This window comes from Microcaecilia unicolor, chromosome 1, assembly GCF_901765095.1.
Source record: "Microcaecilia unicolor chromosome 1, aMicUni1.1, whole genome shotgun sequence".
In the NCBI taxonomy this organism is placed as follows: domain Eukaryota; kingdom Metazoa; phylum Chordata; class Amphibia; order Gymnophiona; family Siphonopidae; genus Microcaecilia; species Microcaecilia unicolor.
The window spans coordinates 636,389,628-636,397,314 of NC_044031.1; the positions used below are offsets into that span (position 1 = coordinate 636,389,628).

The 7,687-nt window shown below is 43.4% G+C and overlaps 1 pseudogene; it reads right to left on the minus strand.

Moving 5' to 3' along the window:
* Positions 1-2,698: 2,698 nt before the first annotated feature.
* On the minus strand, positions 2,699-7,241 carry LOC115460697 (annotated as a pseudogene).
* Positions 7,242-7,687: the final 446 nt, after the last annotated feature.

Here is a 7,687-nt window from a genome sequence, read left to right on the forward strand (position 1 = left end):
CCCTTCTTCCACCATGTCCAGCAACCCTCCTCTCCCCTTCCCTCCATCCAGCAACCCTCCTCTCCCCTTCTTCCACCATGTCCAGCAACCCTCCTCTCCCCTTCCCTCCATCCAGCAACCCTCCTCTCTCCTTCTTCCACCATGTCCAGCAACCCTCCTCTCCCCTTCTTCCACCATGTCCAGCAACCCTCCTCTCCCCTTCCTTCCATCCAGCAACCTTCCTCTCCCCTTCTTCCACCATGTCCAGCAACCCTCCTCTCCCCTTCCCTCCATCCAGCAACCCTCCTCTCCCCTTCTTCCACCATGTCCAGCAACCCTCCTCTCCCCTTCTCTCCATCCAGCAACCCTCCTCTCCCCTTCTTCCACCATGTCCAGCAACCCTCCTCTCCCCTTCCCTCCATCCAGCAACCCTCCTCTCCCCTGCCCTCTCCTCTCCCCTTCTTCCACCATGTCCAGCAACCCTCCTCTCCCCTTCCTTCCATCCAGCAACCCTCCTCTCCCCTTCTTCCACCATGTCCAGCAACCCTCCTCTCCCCTTCTTCCACCATGTCCAGCAACCCTCCTCTCCCCTTCCCTCCATCCAGCAACCCTCCTCTCCCCTTCTTCCACCATGTGCAGCAACCCTCCTCTCCTCTCCCGTCTGCCCTGTTTCCTTCCTGCCCCCCCTCCCCCGCCGTACCTTTAAATATTATAGTTTTGCTGGAGTCGCGGGCAGCCGGCATTGAAGACATCAGCAGGCTTACGCCGGTTCCAGCAGCCTTCCCTTCCCTCGTTGCAAGTCGGATGATGGCTCCGCCCTCGTAGAAACAGGCAATACATCAGAAGAGGGCGGAGACATCATCCGACTTGCAACGAGGGAAGGGAAGGCTGCTGGAACCGGCGTAAGCCTGCCGATGTCTTCAATGCCGGCTGCCCGCGACTCCAGCAAAACTATAATATTTAAAGGTACGGTGAGGGGCGGGCTGGGGAGGCTTAGCCTCCCCAAGCCTCTTATAAGGGGCACCTAAGCTGCCGTTCATTCAGGTAAAATTAGTTTTAAGAGCTGGCTGGGCAGCAGGAAGGCAATGAGGGCAGGTTTCAAAATATTGGAGGTGCTCAAGCACCCACAGCACCCACGGAGTCAGCGCCTATGACCTAGGGTGCCCAGTTGGTGTCCTGGCATATCAGGGGGGCCAGTGTACTACGAATCCTGGCCCCTCCCACGACCAAATGGCTCAGATTAGGACGTTTTTGAGCTGGGCGTTTTTAGTTTCCATTATCACTAAAAAAAAACAAACGCCCAGCTCAAAAATGTCCATTTTTTTGAAAATTCGGTTCGGCCCGCTCCTTCATGGACCCGTTCTAGGAGATAAACGCCCATGGAGATAGGCGTTTCCGTTCGATTATGCCCCTCCACGTCACACCCATTCTTATTCTTTTACACTGGTTACCTGTACATTATCATATACTTTTTAAGATTCTAATGCTTACTGATAAGGCTTACTATTTAGGATTCCCTTCTAACTTGGCTTCCAAAATGATCCATTATACACCAACTGCACTCTTTGGATTCTTCCCTACCCTGAACAAGTTCATTGTCCACTAGGCATACCACATTCTATTTCTTATCCCCTAGGCTGTGGAATGATCTTCCAATACAGATCCATAATGAACATTCTTTTACTACATTTAAATCATTACTGAAGACACATTTCTTCTAAGTAGCTTTTTAAATCAGAAGAGAGGGTGGGACTGACAGTGGGATCACCTTGGATACAAAGTGTTTCCTGATGTGTTTTGAGTGCTTGTTCTTGGTTTGACTTTTGTACTGTCCTATTTTATGCTGGCATTCCTTTTTTCATTTGTTTTTAATTTTTAGGAATTTGTACACCGCCTAGATCCATGTATTTGGTGCATGTGGTATAATAAGTTATAACATAGTAACATAGTAGATGACGGCAGAAAAAGACCTGTATGGTCCATCCAGTCTGCCCAACAAGATAAACTCATTTTACATGGTATGTGATACTTTATATGTATACCCGAGTTTGATTTGTCCTTGCCTTTCTCAGGGCACAGACTGTAGAAGTCTGCCCAGTACTGTTCATGAACTAAGTTCTGAAGCAAACATCGAAGCCCCTTAAAATTTACACTCCAGCACATCCCTATCTATTCAGTCACGATCAGGGTGTAGACCATAAAAGTCTGCCCAGCTCCCGTTTTGTTTCCAATTACTGGCATTGCCACCCAATCTCTGCTAAGATTCCAAGGAACCATTCCTTCTAAACAGGATTCCTTTGTGTTTATCCCACGCATGTTTGAATTCCATTACCGTTTTCATCACCCTCTCCGTGAAAAAATACTTCCTGACATTAGTCCTGAGTCTGCCCCCCTTCAACTTCAATTCATGTCCTCCAGTTCTATCGTCTTCCTGTCTCCGGAAAAGGTTTGTTTGCGGATTAATACCTTTCAAATATTTGAACGTCTGCATCATATCACCCTTGTTTCTCCTTTCCTCCAAGGTATACATAACATAATAAACTATATAATAAACTATAACTGTAAAAAATAGCCTTCTTTTTAATTTTTGATCTAAATTCTTCCTAAGAACATCATTAATAATCTGCAATTGTGCCAACATGTACACAGGTAAGGTGATTGTTGACATGTTACCAAATGGAAAACTCTTACCTCAAAATATGGAGGACACTCACAGACTTTATGGGTAAATGCCAACGGATACACAGTTCCTCAGTCTATAAATCAGGGAGTTTAACACAGGGATTAACGCTGCATAAAAGACTGAAACTACTCTGTCCTACTCCATAGAGTAACTCGAAGTAGGCCGTAAATACATGAAAAAAACAGTCCCATAGAAAATCAGCACAGCAGTGAAATGAGAGCCACAAGTGTTGAATGGTTTACATCACCTTCAGCAGAATCCTCAAGGCAAGTTGATAGTTCACAACTTACAAGTTTAAGCACTTCTTTTACAAAGCTGCGTTACTGATTAGCGGCGTGCTGACTGGGAGGAAGCTCATTCTATTCCCATGGACTTTTTTGCATTCAGCATGCCGTAATCGATATCGCAGATTTGTATAAAGGGCTCTAAGTGTTGGCATTTACATGTCTATCAGGCTAATTTTCATAAGAGATAGATGTCCAAAAAGTGACATAAGTCAGCATTTGGACGTTTATCTCACAGAAACGTCCAAATCAGTATTATTGAAACCTCTTTTTGGACGTCTTTCTCTGAAGTCTGTCAGAAGGACCTCCAACTCTCAAGGGGGCGTGTTCAAGGTGGGACTTGGGCGTTCCTAAGACTTGGACGTATTTCAGCCATAATGGAACAAAACAAACACGTCCAAGACTAAAACTTAGACATATTGAGCTAGACCTGTTTTTATAACAAATGGCTGCAGTGGGAATTGAATCCACTTCCCTGGGATCTAGGTCTGCTTCATTAATCAGTAAGCTATTCTTCTACTCCACACAAGAGGTGCCCAGATGACCACTGGAGGGACTCGGGGATCACCTTCCCTTACTCCCCCACATCACAAAACATTTTTCCAAACAGCATTTTCAAAAGGAAAAGATAGACCTTTTTTTGTAGAAAATGACCTTTCCTGTTCTGATTTTGGACGTTTTACAAAGAATATCCACATTCAGACTTAGATGTCATATCCAAAAATATCCCTTGTGCATTTGACTTGCCAAAAGTCACAAGGAACAGCAGTGGGAATTGAACCCATGTTGCTAGGATCAAAATCTACTGTACTAACCATTAAGTCACTCCTCCTTTGTTTTGGAAATCTTGCATTTGGACATCTTTTGCTCAAAAATGGACGAAAAAAAAGGACGTCCAAATCACAAAAAGTCCAAATCAAAGGACGTCCATAGTATTTTCGAACACAACAGAGAGACATCCATCTTTTTGGAAAATGGTCATTTTCCCAGTTTGGAATTTGGACGTCTTTGTAAAACATCCAAAGTCTGATTTAGACGTTTCTTTCAAAAATGCCCCTTTATGTCAACCATTTCACAAACACCTGTATGCAAATATTCCTTATTAAGGGGCCCTTATACTAATGTATACACAACTTATGGGAAATATCTATATCTATCTTTCTATTTTTTTTTTTTTGCAGGGCCATGTCATGGGTGGGTAATGGGCATGAAAGTGTTATCCGACTAGCACATTTCTATTAGTGCATGCTAACTGGGTAATGTAGAGTTAACAGAGGAACACATACCACCTCCTAAATGACTATTTTAAGATAATCAGATATAATTACTCCCAGATCCAGCTGATCCCACTGACAAAAGGGCACTAGGGAGCTGGAGATCTGATGGATCTCCAGTCCCCCTAACCTCCCTGACACACACAAAAAAATCCCTGGGAGCCCAGTGGGCAACATACCCCACCCACCCTGGTGGTCTAGCGGTCCCCTCCCATGTACCTCGTGTGAAGGAGGAGGGAGTAGCACTCCCTTTTCTTCCAGTGCCACCTCCAAAATGGAGTTTCTCCCTTATGTGGTAGGGAAGCTCTGCCCAGTGCATCCCAGGATGTACTAGGCAGGGCACTGCCATTTTGGAGGTGGTGCTGGAAGAGGACGAAGTGCTACTCCCTCCTCCATCACACAAGAAGGTATGTCAGAGGGGGCCACTAGACCACTAGGGTGGGTGGGTGTGGGATATGTAGACAACTGGACCATTAGGGATTTTGGGGGTGGGGGTGGGGAAGGGGTTGGGGCCTGGTGATCCACCGGATCTCCAACCCCACTGCCCTTGTGTCGGGAGGGTCAGGGGGGTTGGATGTCCGATGGACCTCCAGCCCCTGTGTTGCTGTCCGGGTGTCCGCTGGACCCCAAGAGTGTCTATTAGGGTGTCCAGGGGTCCAATAGACCCCAAGGACTGACAATGGCAACCCAGATTGACAGCCCGGGCTGCCTAGCATGGACGGGGGAGAAAGAATCTTAACCCTAATGCCAGCTCCGAGCTGGTGTAGTGTTAAGATGTTATTCATCCCATTTGATCAGAGAGCAGTGCTCTGATCATATGGGCAGAATAACTTATAGCTCATTTAAACCAGAGTTCTGGTTTAGAATGTACGACAACGATTGGTCTTCAAATACGGATTCTACACACTTTCTTTCAGAATGGGACATAAGATCTGCATCATACTAGATGCATTAGCACCTATAAAAACTAGATCTTCAAAAAGAATTAATCAAACACCTTGGTTTAATGAAGAACTAAAAAATCTAAAGACGCAAAGCAGGAAAAAGGAATGCAAATAGAAAAAAGGAAAGAACGAACATACACTCAATGAGTGGAAACTAGCTCTCAGAAAATATAAATACGCAATCAGACAGGCAAGAAAGTCCTATTATAAATCTAAAATAGGTCATGACTATACAGATCTAAAGAAATTATACCATGTTGTTAATACACTTCTTGACACTAACTCAATTACTTCTTCAAGCACCGACATCTCATCTGCTGAATCTCTGGCTAAATACTTCAATGAAAAACTCTTAAAATTACGTAATTCACTACCTCTTAAGAACCTGGACAACGAACATTTCTTCAGTATACTTGAGTCTACCTCCGGAGACCACCCAGCGGATCGTATTTGGACGCACTTTGCTCCTCTTACCACTGAGTCAGTTACACAAGTGATTTCCAAATTCTCCAATTCCTATTGCAAACTGGACATGTGTCCCAATTACTTACTCAAATTCGCTCCAACCCGGTACATTTCAGACCTCACATCACACCTAAACTTTATGCTTCAACAAGGCTTTTTCCATAAGGATTACGGGAACATCCTTCTCACTCATATACCTAAGGATACAAAAAAAAAAGACCAATGACATTACAAACTACCGTCCAGTTGCTTCTATCCCATTGTTAATTAAATTAATGGAAAGCATGGTGACCAAACAACTCACAGGATACTTGGACAAATTCTCCATCTTACATGACTCACAATCTGGCTTTTACTCCTGCTATAGTACTGAAACTGTATTGGTTACCCTTATGGCCAAATTCAAGCAATTGATTGCTGGTGGCAAAAGTATACTTCTCCTCCAATTTGACATGTCCAGTGCATTTGACATGGTCAACCATGACATCTTACTACATCTTCTTGACTATTTTGGGATTGGCGGAGACGTACTTAGATGGATTAAGGGGTTTCTATCATGTAGATCATATAGGGTGAAATTGAATTCAATTATATCATCCTCGTGGAAAGCAGTCTGCAGAGTCCCTCAAGGTTCACCTCTATCACCAACACTCTTTAATACTATGATGATTCCATTGGCTAGTTCTCTATCCAACCTAGGTTTAAATCCATTTATTTATGCTGACGATGTGACAATCTATATACCTTTTAGACAGGACTTGACTGAAATTACCAATTTAATTAGGATAGGCTTGAGTACTATGGACGAGTGGGTTAACTCATTCCAACTAAAACTGAACACTGAGAAGACGCATTGCCTCATTTTATCCTCTCAGCATAATACATTTAAACCTACAACTTTAAATATCCCCAACTATTCCCTCCCTATTTCTTAGGATGTTGGTGATAATATAAGTGTAGGAGATTAAGATGGCTAAAAAGGTGGTTATGGTGTGGAACCCAGCAAAAAAAAAAACACTATAATTTCATTGACAGAGGTGTCGGAGCAAGAAAGGACCAATATTGGAAGAATATCACATAAAAAGTGATTAATTACATTGGACCCACAGTAGGATAAGTGAAAAGTATAAACTGCATGTATAAGGGCATTACAAAAGCCAACGATATAAACTGCACACATTATCTGAATACACAGACTCCTGGTCATAATGACTGGATAAAGCAATGGGTTACAGATTGCCACATATCGATCATATGCCATCACTGCCAGTAGATACAATTCTGCAGAAGCAAAACAGAGAAAAAAATACATTTGTAGAGCACAACCAAGGAAGGAGATAGTTTTCTGCTCTGTCAAGAGGGTTTGTAGGGTTTTAGGAGTGATGCCTGAAGAATAACAGATATCTAGAACTGACAAATGAAAGAGGAAAAAGTACATTGGTGTCTGTAGGCGCACATCCAACCTAGTTACAAAAATGATACCGATATTGCCCAACAGGGTGATAATATAGACCAGAAGGAAGAGCATAAAGAGTAGAATCTGAAGCTTTGGATCACGTGTAAGTCCAACGAGAATGAACTCAGTCACTGATGTCTGGTTTCTGTCTTCCATTTATTATTCTGAATGTCTCTGTTGGTAGAAAAAAATCAGATTTGAACTAAGCTTATGTAATGATTTTATGTTTTAAGTGTGTTGCAGAAAAGAACAGTGTCATATTTAAATCAGGCTTATTTTCATTTTCAGTCATAGTTATAAAAAAGCAGTCCATAAAAACTTTATAGAGCTGCAAAAAAACAGTTACCGTATTTTTCGGACTATAAGATGCACCGGACCATAAGACGCACCTAGGTTTTCCTCCCAAATTTGAAGGAAAAAAAAGTGCATCTTATAGTCCAAAAAAATAGTTACAGGCCCCCCTCCCTGTTCCAGGCACCCTCCCTCCGTTACAGGCACCCCCCTTCCTCCCTCCGTTACAGGCAACTTCCCTCCCTCGGAATTTTAAAACGCCTCACCTCGTTGGTGTGACTCGCAGTAGCAGCAGCGCTTCAGCGTGCATG